Source organism: Papio anubis, chromosome 12 (genome assembly GCF_008728515.1).
Source record: "Papio anubis isolate 15944 chromosome 12, Panubis1.0, whole genome shotgun sequence".
NCBI classification, from domain to species: domain Eukaryota; kingdom Metazoa; phylum Chordata; class Mammalia; order Primates; family Cercopithecidae; genus Papio; species Papio anubis.
The window spans coordinates 110944002-110963467 of record NC_044987.1 but is presented as its reverse complement, the minus strand read 5'-3'; the positions used below and the strand labels follow the sequence as shown (position 1 = coordinate 110963467).

Sequence of the window (19466 nt, the reverse complement as noted above, 5' to 3'; positions counted from 1 at the left end):
CGCTGGTATGCTTGCTGACACCAATACAGGGTTATGGCAGAGAGACTCTAGGATGGCCCTCAATTATTCATGCTGCTGGTGTTCACACCCCTGTGTAATCCCCTCCCCTTTTGTGTAGGCAGGACTTGCTTCTAACCAACAGGATACAGCAAAGTAGATGGGATGTCGCTTTTGTGATGACATTATACAGGCTCGTAGCTTGTGTCTTGCTAGCACACTCTCTGTATAGACTCTTCCCCTTGCTGGCTCTGAGAAAGAAAGCTGCCCTATAAAGAGGCCCAATGGGAAGGAACCAAGGGTGGCCTCAGCCGACAGCCAGCAAGGAACTCAGGCCTTCAGTGCAGCAATCTGTAAGTAACTGAATCCTGCCAGCAACCGTGTGAGCATGGAAGCAGATCCTTCTCCAGTTGAGCCTGAGATGAGACCACAGACCAGGCTGACATCCCTGACTGACAGAGGCCTCTGTTGAATGGAACCTGGATTCCTGAGCCACAGAAACTGTGAGATAGTCAGTCAATGTGAGTTGTTGTAAGTCATGAAATGTGTGTTAAGTTGTCATCAGTGTCTTCAGCAATAGAAAACAGGACTGGAAACCTCGTTGAAATCTCCAGAAAGATCCACCTGGCTGCCTCTTGCTCTTCTGTGTTTTGAGACCTTTTCAGTGCTCTGCTAGGTGGTTTTCTGCTCAGGCAATGTGAGTGATCTGAAAAGGGGGAAGGTGACATTGTTGGTCAGGTCATCTGCAAACCTCCCTCAACACAGCAGTGCTTATATTTCTGTGGCTCTTTGTGCTTTTCTGAATGCTTTGAATTATTTTAAAAAAGAATTATTATATGATTTCCCAACTGACATAGCTCAGAGGGGTTAAGTGATCAGTGCAGGTTCACATAACTAAGTAATGACACAGGTGGGACCTGAACCTGGGTCTCAGGAAGCTCTGGTCCCTGGCCAGACTGTGTGACCATGTACATCCACCCGGTTTCTGTTCATGGGTTAGTGTGTGACATGAACATTCGATGATGGCTGCAGCCTCTGTCCCAGGGGCACTTGGAGAAGCCATTCCACTCAGCCCCCGTTACCAGAGGAACCCTTGGGATGGAAAAGGAAATCCTGATTCTGCCATCACATGCTCCCATGAGATCTGATTGTCAGCCAGGGCTGATCCGTGGCTGCCAGCAAGGAAGCCACATCATCTCATTGTACCAGACTGGCCCGGCAGAAAGATTAGACAACAACGTTTACTTTGCCATTAGCCCTGCCTGGTCCTCAGTATGATAATGCCTGGCTTTCAGGGGCACTGGTAGCAGTGTCTGTAATGCAGGGCAGCCCCTGCCAAGGGCACAGGTGTTCAGAAATGTTCCCTGAACAAATCAAGCAATGGAATGAAATCTAAGGAACTCAATCCTGGCAAGCCTGGGACGGAGCACTGAAGCAGGATAAGGGTTATCGAACTGTTCTGATAGGCACTGGGGCAACTGGTCCCCTAGCAGCTTTCAATCACAGTGTTCAGAAATGTTCCATGAACAAATCAAATCAAGCAATGGAATGAAATCTAAGGAACTCAATCGTGGCAAGCCTGGGACGGAGCACTTAAGCAGGAAAAGTGTTATCAAGCTGTTCTGATAGGCATTGGGGCGACTGGTCCCCTAGCAGCTTTCAATCAACGTCTCACCCCAGGGACACAATCTTCCAACAAGAAAGAGAACATTGTGTTCTCCACTCCCCAGTCCTAGACCTGGCCTGCTTCTCCAGAGATGCATACAGCTTTTAAAAGTTAAATTTATGATAACTTTTTTGGCTCCAGTATAGAAGTAATACATGATCACTGTAGATTATTTATAAGTAAATAAAAATTTTAAAATTACTTATAATCCCACTACCCAGAACTAACCACCATTAGTGTAGTAAATGAATATATTGACTTACTTACAAAGATAGGACCACAAGATATGGCACACATTGTTTTGCAACCAACCCGCTTTGATGGGACCAGCTTGCTTCTGCTGCGCTGCAACCTGAACCTGCTTTTAAAAGAAAATTCACGATCCTGTATTTTCCAAGTCATTTTTAATGAATATACATTATCATTTTTAAACCTTTCTTGAAATATAATATGCACACAGAAAGGTGCATATCATAAGAAACAGCTTGATGAATTTTCACAAACCAAGCACACGCATGTAACCACAACCTAGACCCAGCAAAAGAGCATTTCAGGTACCCCCGGACCCCACCCCAGGCTGTTACCAGTCACTATCCCAGTGCCAAAGCAAGCGTATCACTACTCTAATTTCCAAACAGCAAAGATTTATTTCACCTGTTTTTGTACTTTTGATACACATCAAAAGTACTACATAACAAGCACTTTTTCTGTGTTGAGCTTCTTTGCTCAAAATCATGTTTAGGAGAGGCATCCATGAATGGTGTTGTGTGGAGTTGTTACTGAGTCCTGTTCATTGCTGTGTATCATTCCACTGCATCAATATACCCTCTACTTATCTCTTTTCCAGTTCATAGGCATTTGGGTAGCTTCTAGTGTGAGGTTCTTAGGAACAGTGCTCTATGAACGTTCTCTTATAACACACATCTTCTTTCTTTTCCTTTTATTTATTTATTAAAAACAATAGAAGTGAAGTCTTGCTATGTTGCTCAGGCTGGTCTTGAACTCTTGGCCTCAAGCAGTCCTCCCGCCTTGGCTTTCCCAAGTGCTGGGGTTACACCATGAGCTACTGTGCCTGGCTCTTTTTTTTTTTAATTGAAATGTAATAATTGTACATATTATTGGGTACATACGGATGTTTCCGTACATATAATGTTTAGTGATCAGATCAGAGTAATTAGCATATTTATCATCTTGAACATTGATCATTCCTTTGTTTTTTTTGAGACAGAATCTTGCTCTGTCACCCAGGCTGAAGTGCAATGGCGCCATCTCGGCTCACTGCAACCTCTGCCTCCCGGGTTCAGAAGATTCTCCTGACTCAGCTGCCCTAGTAGCTGGGATTACAGGTGCCTGCCACCACGCCCGGCTAATTTTTGTATTTGTAGTAGAGATGGGGTTTCACCATGTTGGCCAGACTAGTCTCGAACTCCTGAACCCAGGTGATCTGCCGACCTCGGCCTCCCAAAGTGCTGGGATTACAAGTGTGAGCCACTGCGCCTGGCCTTATCATTCCTTTGTTTTGGGAGCATTCAATATCTTCCCTCTAGATATTTGAAACTATATTACATACTATAGCTAATTACAGTCTACATTCTAATGTGTACATTCTAATACACAGTATTTTATTTTATTTTATTTTGATACAGTGTCTTGCTCCTGCTCCATCACCCAGGCTAGAGTGCAGAAGCACAATTATGGCTCACCATAGCCTTGACCTCCCGGGCTCAAGCAATCCTCCCACCTCAGCCTCTCAAGTAGCTGGGGCCACAGGCTTGTACCACCATGCCTGGCTAATTTTTTTATTTTTGTATATATGGAGTCTCCCTATGTTGCCCGGGCTGGTCTCAAACTCCTGGGCTCAAGTGATTCACATGCCTTGGCCTCCCAAGGTCCTGAGATTACAGGCGTGAGCCACTGTGCCCGGCTTCTAATACACATCTTTTAGAGAACATAAGTATGTGTTTCTGTTGGGTGTATACCCAGAATGGAGTGTGTCCTTGAGCAGGAAGGGTGCTCAGGTCTATGGTCCAAGCTCTCAAGGGAGAATCAGGAAGCAGAGAGAAGGCACTGGAGGCAATGTGCCCAAGCCCTGGGAAGGGAGTGGGAGAGCCGGGAGTCTCAACCACAGCCTTCTAACACCAAGCTGCTTGGCCCTCAGAAAGGGTTCTGACACCTGCTTTGGGCAAAATACAAGAGAAGGTCTTGGAGGAGGCAGTGACAGAAATTTGGTACTGGGCAGAGCAAGGGTTAACTGGAAGCAGAAAAGAAAATGTTTGGAAATTGAGAGCGGGCTGGGGGCAGATGGAGAGAGGATGGAGCTATTAAGCAGGAGCTGGAAAATTCCTGGGAACTGGGGCACGACCAGGAAGTTGGACTGCAGTCTCCAGGCGGGCACAGGGAGATTCTGGGCCAGCCTCCTCAGCCCCTCACAGCCCTGCTCTCCCTCAGGGCACCTGCCCTGAGCTGCACCTGCCCAGAGCCCCACTGTAAACCCACTGAAGCCGGTGGCCTGGGGTGTGAACCCCTCTTGGGGGCAGAGGTTAAGGTCCTCTGATAGTGCGTCCTGCCCCCGACGGCCGCAGCTCTTTTGTCCTCGGTATCTCAAACACCACGTTACTCCCAAGTGTGCACAGCTCTGGACCTGGCCTCCTCAGCCTTTTCTGATTCAATGTGATCCCATCTACATCCTGTTCCTTCTAAGGGGTGACCTGAATCCTGGTTTCTGACCTGTGACTCTGTCACCATTGGTCCCAGGGGCAGTAGACTGGGGGTGTGGCTGGAGGGTATTTAAAGCGCCTGTCCTGGGCCTCCTGCTCCAGATGGGAGAGCCAGGGAGCCCAGCTGCCTTCCCCTCCAAAGGACCCCTGCCTTGCGGCGCTTCGAGGGTCGCCCGTGCCTTAGCCTGCGGTGGTGAGCCAGCAGATTCAAACAGAAGGCTCACCACGCGTCTTCGCCCAGCCCTAACTGGCCAGGCTCGCGAAGGCCCTTTGCCTTGTTAATGCTACTCGTTACATTCACTCGTGCGTTTTCATTCCACATGCCATACTGGCCAGGCTCATGAGCCCTTTGCCTTGTTCATCTTCTCATTCACTCATTCATTCATTCGTTCCACATGCCATACTGGCCAGGCTCATGAGCCCTTTGCCTTGTTCATCTTCTCATTCATTCACTCATTCATTCGTTCCACATGCCATACTGGCCAGGCTCATGAGCCCTTTGCCTTGTTCATCTTCTCATTCACTCACTCATTCATTCATTCCCGTACCATACTGGCCAGGCTCGCAGACCCTTTGCCTTGTTCATCTTCTCATTCACTCACTCATTCATTCATTCCACATGCCATACTGGCCAGGCTCATGAGCCCTTTGCCTTGTTCGTCTTCTCATTCACTCATTCAATCGTTCCACATGCCAGGAAGTAGGCTTGATAGGGATGAATCAGCAATGAGTTTTGCCTTCAGTGGGTTTACATCTGAGTGGGAGTAGTAAGACCCACACCTCAGTCACTGTAATAAAAAGCAGAAAACAGAAAGTATTAACTAGGGCAGACACTAAGAAGGGTATGAAAGGGACAGAGTGCTATGGGTCATTCAGGAAAAGGAGCTCACTTCCAGGGGACATATGGGAAGCCATCGTGGAGGAGGAGGCATTTAAACTGTCTTGGTATCTGGAGGCTGAAATCAACCCAGGAGTGTGTTCCTCCTTCCTAGGGGAACATCTCATTTTTACGAGGATCTGGACCTGGGGCAGTGTAGATGTTAAGGGAATGGTTGAGCATTAAGCATCCAGGTTGACTGTCAGGTATGAAGTTTTCATTGCTAGCAAAGGTAGAGGAGCGCTGGGCATGGTGGCTCACATCTGTAATCCCAGCACTTTGGGAGGCCAAGGTGGCCGGATCATGAGGTCAGGAGTTCAAGACCAGCCTGACCAACATGGTGAAACCCCGTCTCTACTAAAACTATAAAAATTATCTGGGCGTGGTGGCGCGTGCCTACAATCCCAGCTACTCAGGAGGCTGAGGCAAGAGAACCTCTTGAACTCGGGAGGCAGAGGTTGCGGTGAGCCGAGATTGCGCCACCGCACTCCAGCCTGGGCGACAGAATGAGACTTTGTCTCACACACACACACACACACACACACAAAAAGAAAGAAAGAAAAGAAAAAGTAGAGGAGCTTCTGGGCTGGGCTGGAGGCTCCAAAATCACACCACTGTGGAGGAGGAGCCCAAGCCTCCTGTTTTCGACCTCAGCAAGGGGTGTGCCTGGGTCATCCATGGTGGAGCCCTGAGCCTGCTCCTCTGTCCCAGTCCATGCTCCAGGACGGGCTCCGGTAAGGCTGTAGGCAGGCCCTGGCCAATGCGTCCTCTAGGGGTGGTAGATGTGGGGCTCAGGTGGGAGGTGTCAGAGTTCTCAGTTTCAATGCTGAGAGCTGTGACCTGGGCTGGAACAGCTTGCCTTCCTGCCCTTCTGCCCTGGGCCATCTGAATTCTCCCGCTGGGCCACGTCCTTCCCTGGCTCTGAGCCTTGGCACAGGCTGTTCCCTTTGAATGCGTTTCTCTGTCATTACCTAGAGTGTCAGGGTCCTTGCGGAAGCAGGTGGCCCACCTAGAGGTTTGAAGAGATTTAGTGAAGGGGTGGGCAAGGGTAAAGGACCCCCAAAGCGATATTGAGGCACTGGGAGTCAACAGCAGTGGAAAATCAAAAGGAGCACAGGGAGGGACCAGCACTGCCAGGACCCGAGCTGGGGCTGAAGGTGGAGGGCCCTGGAGCCTGTGGGCCAGTCTCTCAGCCTCAGAGCAAGGGGAGATCCTGGTGGAAGGCAGGAGAGAGGAGGAGGAGGAGGGCCCCTGGTAATGCTCCCCTTCAGACCCTGCTCCCCTGTACCTTCCTTCCATGTCCTGCGGCCGCCTTGCCCCTCAGCACCCAGCAGATGGTGTGTGACTACCTGCAGTCCACCCTGTGCACGAGGGCAGGGGCAGGGTCTTATCCTTTCCCTCCGGCACCCACCCCAGTCTGGCACAGAGCACAGAGGTATGTGAAAATGGCAAGGAGAGCCGGGCGCGGTGGCTCACTCCTGTAATCACAGCACTTTGGGAGGCCAAGGTGGGTGGATTGCTTGGGTCCAGGAGTTTGAGACCAGCCTGGGCAACATGGTGAAACTCTGTTTCTACTAAAAATAGAAAAAATTAGCCGGGCATGGTGGCGCACGCCTGTAGTCCTAGCTACTCAGAAGGCTGAGGTGTAGAATCACCTAAGCCCAGGAGGTCGAGGTTGCCTTGAGCCATAACTGTGTCACTGCACTCCAGCCTGGGCGACCCGAGTGAAACCATGTCTCAACAACAACAAAAGAAAATCTCTTAAATCTACAGAAAAAGTGCCAGAATAGTGCAACAAATTCCCATATATTTTGGAAGCTGAGGAGGGCAGATCACCTGAGGTCAGGAGTTGGAGACCAGCCTGGCCAACATGGCAAAACCCATCTCTACTAAAAATAGAAAAAATTAGCCGGGCGTGGTGGTTCATGCTTGTGATCCCAACTACTAGGGAGGCTGAGGTGGGAGAATGGCTTGAACCTGGGAGGCAGAGGTGGCAGTGAGCCAGGATGGCACCACTGCACTCCAACCTGGGCGACTGAGCGAAACTCCCTCTTCAAAACAAACAACCCCCACCCCCAACAAATTCCCAAATATATTTCAATCAGATTCATCATTATTATTATAATTGTTTTTAGATTCACTTATTGACATTTTACAGAATTTACTCTGTCTCTTTCTCCATACACATGCATACATGTGTATTATTATCATTTTGGCTGAATGATTTGAGTCAATTGCAGACATCATGATCCTTTGCTCCTAAATCTTTAGTGTGTGTTTCTAAAGAAATTTGCTTACGTGGACGATGTCAAAATGACCACGTGCAGTAAATCTAACATTGATACAATACTATTATCTAATACACAGCACATATTCAGATTTCACCAGTTGTCCTAAAATGGTTCTTTTTCGTGGTTTTTATACTCTGATCCACAACTCAATCCAGGATCGCACATTCTTTTGGGTTCCAGGTCTCCCGGGTGTCCTTTGGTCTTGAACAGTCCCTCCCTCTGCCTTTTTCATTCATCACGTTGATACTTTTGAAGAGTAGAGGCCAGTTGCTTTGCAGAATGTCCCTCAACTAGGGTTTGTTTGATGTATTCTTTCTTTATTATTACTATTTTTTGAGAGTGAGTCTCGCTCTGTTGCTCAGGCTGGAGTGCAGTGGCGCAATCTTGGCTCACTGCAACCTCCGCCTCCCCAGTTCAAGCAATTCTCATGCCTCAGCAACCCCAGTCGCTGGGATTACAGGTGCATGCCACCACACCCAGCTAATTTTTTTATTTTTATTTATTTGTTTATTTATTGAGATGGAGTTTCACTCTTGTCGCCCAGGCTAGAGTGCAATGACATGATCTCGACTCACTGCAACCTCCGCCTCCCGGGTTCAAGCAGCTAATTTTTGCATTTTTAGTAGCAAATTTTTGTATTTTTAGTAGAGATGGGGTTTCACCATGTTGGCCAGCCTGGTCTTGAACTCCTGAACTCAGGTGATCTGCCCTCCTCGGCCTCCCAAAGTGCTGGCATTATAGGTGTGAGCCACCACACCTGGCATAATTTTTGTATTTTTAGCAGAGCCAGAGTTTCTCCATGTTGGTCAGACTGGTCTCAAACTCCTGACATCAAGTGATCTGCCCACCTCGGCCTCCCAAGGTGTTGGGATTATGGGCGTGGCCACCACGCCCGGCCTAGGGGTGACTTTCTGATTCTATCATTTCTTTTACATTTTTACTTGGCATTCTATGGCAAGGAAGAGCTTTTCTTCATCCTATCTATTTATTTATCTGTCTATCTGTTTGTATTTCTTGATCAGTGTGGTGTCAAAGATTTCTGCTTTGGTCAGTGAGTTATAACCCACTATTGCCATTTATTTTCATGCTTAAATTGTCCAGTGTTCTTTAAACACATTCCAGCACCTTTTGTGTTTCTTGTTATGGGCTGAACTATGTCCCCACTAAAATTCATACATTGAAGTCCTTGTAGAAAGTAAAAAGTTCCTCTTCAAAGTTTCCCTTCTTGTTAAAGAATAAATCATAAGTGTTAAAAATAACAGTTTCTTTCAAAAACTAACTTCCTTCAAGCCTCCGTACTTTATGCTAATAACTCTTTGCCGGGCCCTGTCCTATGTAGCTGTTAGACATGCTCACAGGCAAGTGGTACATTCTACGTCCTTGTACCTTAACCAGTCTATTTGTGCTAGACATGCTCACAGGCATGTTCCAGCTCACAGCCTATTCCTCTTCCCTATTTGGCATAAGCAACTTCCTCTTTTCCTTTATTTTTCCATTACTTTTATCTATTAGAAAAGTTTTAAGCTGTTAGCCAATCGGATTTTAGTTTAGATCGTGCGGTCTGGCTCCAGCCAATGAAGACAGGACACAGTAGCAGGGACAAACTGCGTAAGGGATAAAAATTGCTTCCCTCCTTTGTTCAGGTGTGCTCTCGCCATTGTTCCATCTGCGATGAGCACCCTTTCTGCAGAAAGTAAAAATGGCCTTGCTGAGAGAAGTAAATTTATGTTCAAGTACCATTTCTTTGCAGCACTGGGGAGCAAGCATTCTGTTTCTAAATAACCATTTTTACATATAACAGCCCTGACCCCCAGTACCTCAGAATGTGACTGTATTTGGAGACAGGGTCTTTAAAACGGTGATTAAGGTTACATGAGGGCCGGGTGAGGTGGCTCACACCTGTAATCCCAGAACTTTGGGAGGCCGAGGCGGGTGGATCACCTGAGGTCAGGAATTCGAGACCAGCCTGGCCAACATGGTGAAACCCTGTCTCTACTAAAAATACAAAAATTAGCCAGCCGTGGTGGCGGACATGGTGGTGGGCACCTGCAATCCTAGCTACTGGGGAGGCTGAGTTGGAGTTGGAGTTGGAGGTTGCAGTGAGCCGAGATCACAGCACTGCACTCCAGCCTGGACAACAGAACAAGACTCCACCTCAAAAAAACAAACAAACAAACAAACAAAACAGAAAACACCAGGTTACATGAGGTCATCAGGGTGGGCCCTAATCCAATATAAGTGGTGTCCTTATAAGAGGAGGAGATTAAGACACAAACATACACAAAGACCTTGTGAAGACACTGGAAGAAGACAGCCATGTGCTAGCAAGGAAGGAGGCCTCGGAAGGAACAACCCTACCAACACCTTGAGCTTGGGCTTCTAGACCCCAGCATTGTGAGAACATAGATTTCTGGGTTTTCTTTGGTGTTTTGTTTTGTTTTATTTGAGACAGAGTCTTACTCTGTCACCCAGGCTGAGTGCAGTGGTGCAATCATGGCTCACTGTAGCCTCAACCTTGAAGGCTCAAACAACCCTCCCACCTCAGTCTCCTGAGTAGCTGGGACTACAGGCATGCACCACCACGCTTGGCAAATTTTTGATTTTCTGTAGAGATGGGGTCTCACTATGTTGCCCAGGCTGGTCTTGAACTCCTGGATGCAAGCAGTCCTCCTGCTTCAACCTCCCAATGCTGGGATTACAGGCATGAGCCACCATGCCCAGCGATTTCTGTTGTTTAAGCCACCGCGTCTGCCGTATTTGTTGTGGCAGCCTGAGTACACTCATGCAGGCGGCAATGTTCACGCTTCCTGCTTTTGCGGAGTTGCACTCAGCGTCCACCTACGACGTTGGGTTTTCTTAACATTGAGTTCACCGGATGTTCATTCCAAAAGTATTTATTGAGCAGCTATTATTTTAGGCACAGAGGATTCATCAAGGAACAGGACAGACCCAAATCTTTGCCCTCATGAGTTTACACACCAGGGAAGGAGACAGATAACCAACAAGATAAATAAGCAAATTATAGTGTGTGATTCTGTGAAGCCAGAAGGAAACTACAGTAAGGAAGAAGATGGGGAGTGTCAGGAGGGTTGATATTTTAGATAGAGGGACAACAGAGGGCCCCACCCTGGAGAGGCCGTGTGAGTGGAGACTGGAAGGAGGTGAGGGAGGGAGAGTGCTTGTTACTCATGATTTGAGCTGTGCTTTTCTTTTCTTTCTTTTTTTCTTTTTATAGGCAAGTCAACTTTATTTTTAGTTTGCATGTTATCTTTTCCGTTGTTCATCCATTATGTATCTACATTCTTATTTTTTATTTTTTTGAGACTTCATGGTTTTAGTTTGCATTTTATCTTTTCCATTGTTTATCCATTATGTATCTACATACGTTGTAACATTTTTTTGATACTGAGTTTCACTCTTGTCGCCCAGGCTGGAGTGCAATGGTGCGATCTCAGCTCACTTCAACCTCTACCTCCCGGGTTCAAGCAATTCTCCTGCCTCAGCCTCCGGAGTAGCTGGGATTACAGGCTTCCGCCACCATACCCAGCTAATTTTTGTATTATTAGTAGAGATGGGGTTTTGCCATGTTGGCCAGGCTGGTCTCGAACTCCTGACCTCAGGAAATCCACCCACCTCGGCCTCCCGAAGTGCTGGGATTACAGGCGTGAGCCACTGCGCCCAGCTACATTCTTATTATTAGATCTTGCTGGGTGCAGTGGCTCACTCCTGTAATCCCAGCACTTTGGGAGGCCAAGGTGGGGGGATTGCTTAAGCTCAGGAGTTCTAGACCACCTTGGGAAACATAGCAAGACTGCCATCTCTACAAAAAAATTTAAAAATTAGTGGGGCATGGTGGTGTGTGCCTGTAGTTCCAGGTTCTCGGGAGGCTGAGGTGGAAGGATGGCTTGAGCCCAGGAGATTGTGGTTGCAGCAAGCCATGATTGTGCAACTGCACTGCAGCCTGGGCAACAAGTGAGACCCCGTCTCAACAAGAAACAAATTTAAAAACTTTAAAAAGTAAATGAATAGCCCTTAAAGTAAAACATTGTCTACCTAGGAAATATTTTTAAATAGCCAAATATATAAGCATCTAACCATTGGAAACATTTAAAAGTCATAGTATTTATTTAGAAGATATTGATATTTATTGTAAAACTGTATTCTATAGTTCATATAACCTTTGTAATAAAAACTCAGGCAGCTAATTTTTCATTGTATTCTGTTCTACACAACATGTTTTTGCAATATATCAAAATTGTGTATCCATAAAAATGGTCTGTGCTTTTCTTTAGATGGATGGACAGATGTAGTCCATGCTCATCAGTTTAAGAGCGAGGAGCAGGCGGGGCATGGTGGCTCATGCCTGTAATCCCCGCACTTTGGGAGGCTGAGGCGGGCAGATCACGAAGTCAGGAGTTTGAGACCAATCTGGCCAATATAGTGAAACCCCATCTCTACTAAAAATACAAAAAATTACCTGGGCATGGTGGTGGGCGCCTGTAATCCCAGCTACTTGGGAGGCTGAGGCAGGAGAATCGCTTAAACCCGGGAGGTGGAGGTTGCAGTGAGCTGAGATGGAGATCACACCACTGTACTCCAGCCCGGGTGACAGTGCGAGACTCCGTCTCAAAACAAAACAAAACAAAACAAAACAAAACAAAAAAACCCCACAAAAATTAGCTGAGCATGGTGATGCGTGCCTGTAGTCCCAGCTACTCGGGAGGCTGAGGCAGGAGAATCTCTTGAACCCAGGAGCCAGAGGTTGCAGTGAGCCGAGATTGTGGACTGCACTCCAGCCTGGGCAACAGAGCAAGACCCTGTCTCAAAAAAATAAATAAATAAAAGAAAAAGAGCCAGGAGCAGATTTCTTCCTATTGATAATTTCCCTGCTGTTAGAATCTGGGGTGGCTTCCATCTTTCACTGGTAATAGATTCCCTGGGAAAATCTTTGTAGCCAATACATATTTTATAACTAATAATAATAAACATATATTTACTAATGTGAGATGTATTTCTCAAAGTGGAATTCGCAGGTCTAAAGGTAGGAGAGTTTATATTACAGTGGTTTCGTGTTGCCAAGTAACTGTTCAAGTAGATGGAACCAATGGGCGGGTCTAGGACCGCCACGCGGAGTGTGCGCCAGTGCATGCATGCATGTAATATCCGCCTTGGCCAGTAGGCGTCAGTCCTCCACTGACAGTCCGCTTCCTGATGGCCTTTTTTCTCTGGGGAACATTTCACTCCAGCAGGAACCCAGGCAACCCCAGCAAAGATATAGCCTCCTCTCTCTTGCGGGTCTTTCTCTCTCTTTTATAGAATAATACTTAGCTTTGCCACGATCTTAAAAGTAATCACGGAAAAAACTCAGAGAAGTATGAGAGAAAAAAATTGTCCATACAGTTGCCTTTTGGATAGAATGAGTGTTACATCCTTTGGCTAACTGCTGTTAATCTTTTGGTCTTTGTGTGGTGTTGTTTAAAACAGAAATCGCTCATGCTACGAGGTGACAGGCATGTTCTAAATGTTTTATGTGATACATTCATTGAGTCCTCACTGTAGCCCTAGAAGGCAGAAACTGTTCTTTCCTGTGATTTTTTGTTGTTGTTTATAAAATTTAACAGCTTTGGCCGGGCACGGTGGCTCAAGCCTGTAATCCCAGCACTTTGGGAGGCCGAGACGGGCGGATCACGAGGTACGGAGATCGAGACCATCCTGACTAAAACGGTGAAACCCCGTCTCTACTAAAAAATACAAAAAACTAGCCGGGCGAGGTGGCGGGCACCTGTAGTCCCAGCTACTCGGGAGGCTGAGGCAGGAGAATGGTGTGAACCCGGGAGGCGGAGCTTTGCAGTGAGTTGAGATCCGGCCACTGCACTGCAGCCTGGGTGACAGAGCGAGACTCCGTCTCAAAAAAAACAAACAAAAAAAACATTAACAGCTTTATTGAGGTGTGTTTCACATATCATAGATTCGTAGTTCAGTGGTCTTTGGCATGTTTACGGAGTTGTAAAAGCATCACCGTGATTTAATCTCGGAACATTTCCAATGCCCCAGGAAGAAATCCACGAGCATTAGCATACCTACTCTTGCCCTTACCCCCGACTAGAAGTGACTATTCTTATCCCAGATTTACAGATTAGGGCACTGAGACCCAGAAACAAACTTTTCCAAGGTCGTGTGACTTGTACATCTCAGTGCTGGGATTTGAACTCGGGCAGAAAGGCTCTGGGCCCTGAATGCCTGACTGCTTGCAGACATCATGATCCTTTGCTCCTAGATCTTTAGTGTGTGTCTCCAAAGACATTTGCTTACATGGGCAATGTCACACTGTTCACATGGGGGAAGTCTAACATTGATGTGCACTCAGCAAGACCGGGGTCACGTGACTTAAGATGGCTGCAGGAAAAAACAAATTAAAACAAATATATGTGTATATATATATATTTGAGACGGAGTCTCACTCTATCTCCCAGGCTGGAGTGCAATGGCACAATCTCAGCTCACTGCAAGCTCTGCCTCCCAGGTTCACGCCATTCTCCCACCTTAGCCTCCCAAGTAGCTGGGACTACAGGTGCCCGCCACCGCGCCTGGCTAATTTTTTGTATTTTTAGTAGAGACGAGGTTTCACCGTGTTAGCCAGGATGGTCTCGATCTCCTGACCTCGTGATCCACCCATCTCGGCCTCCCAAAGTGCTGGGATTACAGGCATAAAAATATTTTTTAAAAAAGGCCAGGTGTGGCGACTCACACTTGTAATCCCCGCACTTTGGGAGGCTGAGGCAGAAGGATGGCTTGAGCCTATGAGTTCAAGACCAGCCTGGGCAACATGGTGAGACATCGTCTCCACAAAAAAATACAAAAAAAATTAGCCAGACTTGGTGGTGCATGCCTGTAGGCCCAGCTACTCGGGAGGGTGAGATAGGAGAATTGCTTGAACCTGGGAAGTTGAGGCTGCAGTGAGCTGTGATCGTGCCACTGCGTTTCAGCCTGGGCAACAGAGTGAGACCTTGTCTCAAAAAAAAATAAATACATAAATAAAAGAAAAAAAGAAAAAGGCCAGGTGTGGTGGCTCACGCCTGTAATCCCAGCACTTTCAGAGGCCAAGTCAGGAGGATAACTTGAGTTGAGGAGTTTGAGACCAGCCTTGGCAACATATTGAGATCCTCTCACTCTAAAAAATAAAAAATTAAAAAAAAAAAAAGGAAAAGAAGAAACAAAAATGATAAAAAACTAAAAAGATGGCTGCGTGATTTGTCTACCTATGCTGTGGGCACTCTGCTTAAGAGATGTTGGGAGGCTCCAGATTTTCCCTTGTGTAAGAGACTCTGAAAATTATATCCCTGCTCATATATGTTTCTGGGGATTTCTGACCCTTGTGTTAGCCTAAATCCTGAAAGCAAAATTGCTGGGACAAAGGCCGTACACATGTTTTTTTTTGAGACAGAGTTTCGTTCTTGTTGCCCAGGCCAGAATGCAGCGGTGCGATCTCGGCTCACTGCAACCTCCGCCTCCTGGGTTCAAGCGATTCTCCTGCCTCAGCCTCCCATGTAGCTGGGATTACAGGCATGTGCCACCATACCCGGCTAATTTTGTATTTTTAGTAGAGATGGGGTTTCTCCATGTTGGTCAGTCTGGTCTTGAACTCCCGATCTCAGGTGATCCGCCCACTTTGGCCTCTCAAAGTGCTGGGATTACAGGCGTGAGCCACCACGCCGGGCCTGGCCATACACATTTTAAGGGCAAATCATCTCCAAAAAGACTATATCAGTTTACACTCACAAGAAGTGTCCAAGAGCTGTCTTTTTTTTTTTTTTTTTAAGGGCTTTATTTCTTTCCTTTTTTTTTTGAGATGGAGTCTCGCTCTGTTACCCAGGCTGGAATGCAGTGGTGCGATCTCTGCTCACTGCAAGCTCCATCGCTCCATCTCCCAGGTTCACACCATTCTCCTGCCTCAGCCTCCCAAGGACTACAGGCGCCCGCCACCACGCCCGGTTAATTTTTTGTATTTTTAGTAGAGACGGGGTTTCACCTCGTTAGCCAGGATGGTCTCAATCTCCTGACCTCATGATCCACCCGCCTCAGCCTCCTAAAGTGCTTTATTTCTTAATATGCTTTAATGCTTTTTTCACTTTCCCCAAATTATAAACTGCAGGCTAATGACACCACCTAGAACTAAGGACGTTTACTCAACACAATCTGCTGATAGACGTTATAGTCACTTGCTCTAATTTCTTCTCACTTCTTAGGAAACAGCATAAAAATAATGAGAAGAATAGGCTGGGATTCTTTTCAGAAGATTAGAAATTAATCCCAGGCAACGTGCATGAATAATAAAAAGCCTCCCAAGCTTAAGGACTCTGATAATTGGGAATGATATACTCCATTATCTTTTTGAAGTCCCATACAACACAGAGATCCTACAATTCGAAAACGTTTTAAAGACAGAAATTTTAATTTTGATAAGAGCCATCTTTTTCCGCACATTCTCTCTCAACAAAGGTTATAAATCTGTTTGGTCTGCAGTTGGTTAAGGATAAAAGTGGAGGGGGCAGAATTTTGCTTTGTTACTTACATTTATTTTATTTTTCATTTTCTTACAGACAGGGTCTTGCTGTGTTGCCCAGGCTGGAGTGCAGTGGCATGATCATAGCTCACTGCAGCTTCAATCTCCTGGGCTCAAGTGATCCCTCCCACCTCCAACTCCCTACATGCTAGGATTACAGGCATGCACCACCATGCCTGGGCAGGGTTTTGCCTTGAAGATCAGAATTCATCCTCATGCTATTGGCACAGGCTACAAATATAGAACCTCAAAAAAGAGTTTTTTTTTTGTTGTTGTTGTTGTTGTTTTTGAGACAGGGTCTCACTCTGTTATCCAATCTGGAGGGCAGTGGTGGGATCTCGGCTTACTGCAACCTCTGCCTTCCCGATTCAAGCAACTCTCATGCCTCAGCCTCCCAAGTAGCTGGATTACAGGTGTGCACCACCATGCCCAGCTGATTTTTTGTATTTTAAGTAGAGATGGGGCTTCACTGTGTTGGCCAGGCTGGTCTCGAACTCCTGGCCTCAAGTGATCTGCCTGCCTTGGCCTCCCACAGTGCTGGGATTATAGGCATGAGCCCTGCCTCAAAAAGAATTTAACTCCCCTCTTCTCACCCCTGCACTTGATGAGTCTTAAAAAAAAAAAAAAAGAGTTTGAATCATTAATAGACACCAGCTCCAGCCTGTGCCATGGAAACCTTCCCTTGGCTCCCCGAGGACAGAGGCAGACATTTAAGGGGGCAAACCCTGACCTCTTATGGTTGATATAATGGAAGTAAGCCATGCTGACACCATATGTGTCTCCTGCTGAGAAGCACAAGGTGCTATAGTGGGGGCATTTACTACTCATCCATTCGTTTATACAAGACGTGTTTACAGAGGGCTTACTATGTGCCTGGTACTCAGTGCTGGAGCCAGACAGATCTGAGGAAACTTCCCTTATCTGCACAATGGGGACAACATTACCTGCCTTGCAATGAGAAAACATATGTAAAGCCCTCAAAAAATTAACTGGAGCTATTCTTCTTACTTTTTGTTTTTAGATGGAGTCTCTCTGCCGCCCAGGCTGGAGTGCAGTGGCGCAATCTCGGCTCACTGCAAGCTCCGCCTCCCGGGTTCAAGCGATTCTTCTGCCTCAGCCTCCCGAGTAGTGGGATGACAGGTGCCCACCACCACGCCCAGCTAATTTTTGTATTTTAGTAGAGACGGGGTTTCACGGTGTTAGCCAGGATGGTCTCCATCTCCTGACCTTGTGATCTGCCTGCCTCGGCCTCCCAAAGTGCTGAGATTACAGACATGAGCCAATGCGCCCAGCCTTCAAATTCTTAACATTTTTTGAAGAAGGGGCCCTGCATTTTCATGTTGCACTGGGCCCTGCAAATTGTGTAGCTGGTTCTGGGCTCACGGTAAAATCACAGCGAGGGAGGAACAGCTCTGCAGACCCCTCTCCTTCCACATCCAATCCGTCAGCACATCCTGTTGGCTCTTCCTCCACACACATCCTCACTCCCCGCACTGTTCTTCCTCTTCCCTGGACCAAGCTACCACCTCTTTCTTCTAAAGAGGCTGTGTAGCGTCTTCCCTGGCCTGTCTGCCTCCACTCTGGTCCGTGGGCATCCTCCAGTGGGCACCCAAGGTGAGCTTTCAAAACTGCAAATTGGATCATGTCTCTTCCCTGCTTACCCCGCTGCCAGAGGCCTCCACTCCACTCAGTACAAAACCCCAGGGTAGCCTTGCCCCTGCCTCCGCCTCCCGTGTTCCAGCCACACAGGCTCCCTTGCTAGTCCTCGGACGCTGCATGCTCTCATTTCTCCTCTGCATTCGCTCGTCCTTGCTCCAGGCACTTAGTCACTCCAGACTGACTCTCTCCCATGATAAGGTCTCGGCTCAGGGAGGACTTCCCCGTTGCCCATCTCACATCCTCATCCCTGTCTGTTCTGTTGCCCTGATTTGTTGCTTTTACAGAACCAATTGCTATCAGAATTATCTTTTTCCTTTATTTATTTACTTATTTCTCGTCTGCCTTCTCTTCTTCTTATCTGTCTCCTTCACGTGTATAGAGCAGTACCCAGCACATAGTAGGTGCTCAACGAATCATCTCCTTTGATTGAGTACAAGTGTTCCTGAGGCTCACAGAGGTTAAACACCTTAAGGTCATGCTGTGGAGCCAGGGTTTGAACTCATGTCTCCCAGAGCCCACAGCCTCAACCATCATACTGTCCTGCTTCCTACTTGGATCTATGGGGTCAACCACTGCCTTTGTTGGGAGGGTGCAATCTGTCAACAGGGCTGTCCTGTTGTCTATGCTTCTTCCTTCTCCCCTACCTTCCACCAGACCCTAAGTCAGTCAGGAGACCAGCTTTCCTTTACCAAGCCCAGCGACTGGAGGCTTGCTGATAGATGGACCACTTGCCCTGGGGGAGAGTCCTGAGGCTGAGTTCAAGTCCTGCCACTACCAGTACCTGACTGGGCAGTCTTGTGCAGAGCCCCTTTCTGAATCTGTTTCCTCATCTGTTGAATGAAAGGACTGGACTACAGGGGTCAGCACACTTTCTGTAAAGGGCCAGTTTGTCCCTATTTTAGGTTTCATGGGCTGCACAATCTCTATCACACTGCTCAGTGCTGCCATTGGTGCTCAAAAGCAGCCACAGACAATCATAAATGAATGAACATTCTTCTGTTCCAATAAAACTTTATTTACAAAAACAAGTGACGGGCCAGGTTTGGCCCCCAGGATATAGTTTGCTGACTCCTTGGACCAGACTATCTCTAAGGAAACTTCTGGATCAGAGAGTCTGTAATTTTTCATGCAAGTGAAAGCTTCTTACAGCCAAGTTGGAGAAAGGGCTTATCTAGCCCACACTTACCTGCTCAAGTAGAAGGCAAAGAGGTTCTGAGAAAGGAGGCCTTGGTTCCACAGGTTATCAAAGACAGGGGTGGCTCTTCAATGCCAAGGCTGGGGTAGCTCAGTCCCAGGATGCCATCGAAGACCGTGTATTTCATGAACTTGTCAGGCTCCTTGACACTCAGGCCGAACCCCTGGCCTATGTCCACAAGGTCCCTGATCTGTGGGAGAGGAGGGTGTTTCCGTGGAAAGATTTGGGAAGTGGGGCTGGGGCTGGGGCTGGGCTGAGGTGCAGGTGGCTGAGGAAATAGCACTAACTCTATGGGGAAGCCTAGGGCCACTGTGCCGTGGGCGGCACCTAAGCGAATGTGGGTCCCTGTGGGCTATCATTCTAACTAACTCCAACGCCTCCTTCACATCGTCCGAACTTAGCCACAGAGGCCACATTCCCTTTTTACAGTTGAGACTCCACATGTGACCACATGGTTCCCACTTGAGGACAAATGGGTAGAGAGCAGGATTGTCCACTTTT

General features: G+C 47.3%; 1 long non-coding RNA gene across 3 annotated transcripts in view; it reads left to right on the top strand.

The window, feature by feature from the left end:
* LOC110741181 overlaps positions 1 to 19466 on the top strand; it is a 44764-nt gene that overhangs the window by 8201 nt on the left and 17097 nt on the right. For 2 of the 3 annotated variants that reach the window (XR_002516963.2, XR_002516961.2), the window contains exon 1: positions 17364 to 17725. The exons of the other annotated variant lie outside the window; for it this stretch is intronic. This is a non-coding gene — a long non-coding RNA (uncharacterized LOC110741181). Of the gene's footprint in view, positions 1 to 17363; positions 17726 to 19466 lie in introns of those variants that run through there. 3 annotated transcript variants of the gene reach the window in all.